Source organism: Leptopilina heterotoma, unplaced genomic scaffold (genome assembly GCF_015476425.1).
Source record: "Leptopilina heterotoma isolate Lh14 unplaced genomic scaffold, ASM1547642v1 Lhet_456, whole genome shotgun sequence".
In the NCBI taxonomy this organism is placed as follows: Eukaryota; Metazoa; Arthropoda; class Insecta; order Hymenoptera; family Figitidae; genus Leptopilina; species Leptopilina heterotoma.
The window spans coordinates 57501-60000 of record NW_025111090.1 but is presented as its reverse complement, the minus strand read 5'-3'; the positions used below and the strand labels follow the sequence as shown (position 1 = coordinate 60000).

Genomic DNA, 2500 nt, shown 5'->3' with positions numbered 1-2500 from the left:
CGGAAGAGAGACAGGAACGTTAAAGATCGATGGACTGAGGAAGAGAAGAACATGATGGCGAGGAGAGAAGCAGAGATCATTTCATCTGATCCCAAGTGCTTTATAAACCAAGAACTCCAAAAAACCTTTTCAAACCGTACAATTGAGTCGATAAAGGGTCAGAGGAGGCCGCAGGCGTATAAAGATCGAGTTCAAAGATATCTTGAACTCCTAACGCCTGATAGCTCTATATCAGAATCGGAAAGTATGGAGTCTTTAGAGAGTGCATCTTCTGATTCATCAGCTATTTCATCTGCTGACAATAATTCAATCTTTATTGAATATTTTAGAGACTTGCCACCTCTTGATTTTGATAATCCTCTCGCACTCCAACTTAATAACATCTGTGGGCTAGTAAACGTGCGATCTAGAGAAGAGATACTAGTCGATATTGGCTTAATTGTGCGAAAAATTTTTTTTCCATCTGTGACCAAGAGTAGAGGGCATCAAGGTCATCGTGATGCAAATCGCAGTGAGGTTTTATCTCTTAGTAGTAAGGCAAAAAGGAGGCAGGATTTTGCTCGTATTCAAGATTTGTGGAAGAGAGATAGGGGTAAATGTATTAAGAGGATTCTTAGCGACGAATTAGATCAAGTTGAGGGTGTACCACAAGATCTTATGGTACCTTTTTGGAAGGCAACTTTCACTAGAGACATATCGTCTTCTCCTTTGTATGCAAATCAAGATACAGAGATAAGTGACCTCTGGCAACCAATATCTGCCTTAGAGGTCGCAAGATCATTTCCACCTAATAAAACGGCACCTGGTTATGATGGTGTTCCGTCATCTGCCCTTAGAGCTGTACCTACGGAAGTGCTTGTCAGAATTTTTAACATCTTTATGTGGTGTCGAGATGTACCACAATTTCTTAAATTATCGAGAACTGTTTTAATTCCGAAAAAGAAAGGGTCTATGGACCCGGCAGACTATCGCCCTCTTACAGTTTCTTCTGTTATTATAAGATCTTATCACAGAGTTCTCGCTGGCAGGCTTAAGAGAATAAAACTTGACACACGACAACGTGGTTTCACTGATTTCGATGGTTGTGCTGAAAATGTTTCTTTATTAGATGCAATTTTTCGACATCATCATAAATACTTTAAATCCTTTTATTTGGCATCTTTGGATGTTCGTAAGGCATATGATTCGGTAACGCATGAATCCATACAATCAGTATTGAAGGCAAAAGGTGTCCCATCACCTTTTAGGGAATACATTAATACCTTGTATCAAACTAGTGACACTGTACTGCAACATGGTGGATGGACCTCATCGAAGATTCATCCTACCTGCGGTGTCAAACAAGGAGACCCTATGTCTCCGTGTCTTTTCAATTTGGTTATGGATGGTCTCTTTGATAGGGTACCATCAGAGATTGGTGTTGATTTGGGTAATCTCAAAGTTAATGTCATCGCATTTGCAGATGATCTAATATTGGTTGCATCTACGAAAGTAGGGCTTCAAGTATTACTCGATAAAATCTCAGAGTTTCTACTGCAATGTGGTCTCGAAATTAATCCTAGTAAGAGTTGTACGGTATCGATTCAGAATATTCCGGGTGAAAAGAAGGTTGTAGTGGATTCTAAATCTTCTTTTAAAGTTAGAGGTTGTAACATCCCACCTCTTAAAAGATCCAGTGATTGGAAATACCTCGGTATTCCTTTCACTCCCGAAGGTAAAGTCCTTTCGGACGTAAAGGGTTTACTGCAAACGTCTCTAGAGAAGCTCACGAAGGCACCTTTAAAGCCGCAACAGAGGCTTTGGGCTTTAAGATCGAATGTCCTGCCGTCCTGTCAGTATCAGTTGTCCATGGGTGAAACTACCCTTGGATATCTGAGGAAGATTGATAGAATGGTTCGTCATTATGTAAGGTTGTGGTTACATCTTCCCAACGATTGTCCCAATGCTTTTTTTCACGCAAGTGTTAGTGATGGTGGTTTGGGTGTTCGTTCGTTTAGATGGGCAGCACCATTGGAGAGAGTCACAAGATTGGGGAGGCTGATGGAGTGTTTTGGAGGTAGTGGCAGATTATCTGATAACTTTTTAAGGGATCAGATAAATAAATCTGAAATAAGATTAAGGACCTGTGAAAATATCATCTTGTCATCTAAGCAGGCTATGGAGGCATGGTGGGCTTCTAGGCTTTACAAAATGGTTGATGGGGGTGCTTTGAAAGATTCTAGAAGAGTCCTAGGGCAACACAATTGGGTTGCTGATGGCACTCGTTTTCTTAGTGGTAAGGATTTCATTAATCTAATCCGTTTGAGAATTGGTGCTATCCCTACAAGATCAAGGACTGCTCGTGGTCAAAGAAAGGACCGTATCTGTCGCGCTGGTTGTAATGTGCCTGAGACTTCCAACCATGTTCTTCAACTCTGTCACAGAACACATGATCCTCGTATAAAACGACACGATGCTCTTGTTGCTTATGTAGCCAAGAAACTACGTAAATCTGAGTTTT

At 40.8% G+C, this 2500-nt stretch overlaps 1 pseudogene; it reads left to right on the top strand.

Annotated features, from left to right (window-relative positions):
* LOC122507272 overlaps nt 1-2500 on the top strand; it is a 7398-nt pseudogene that overhangs the window by 3152 nt on the left and 1746 nt on the right.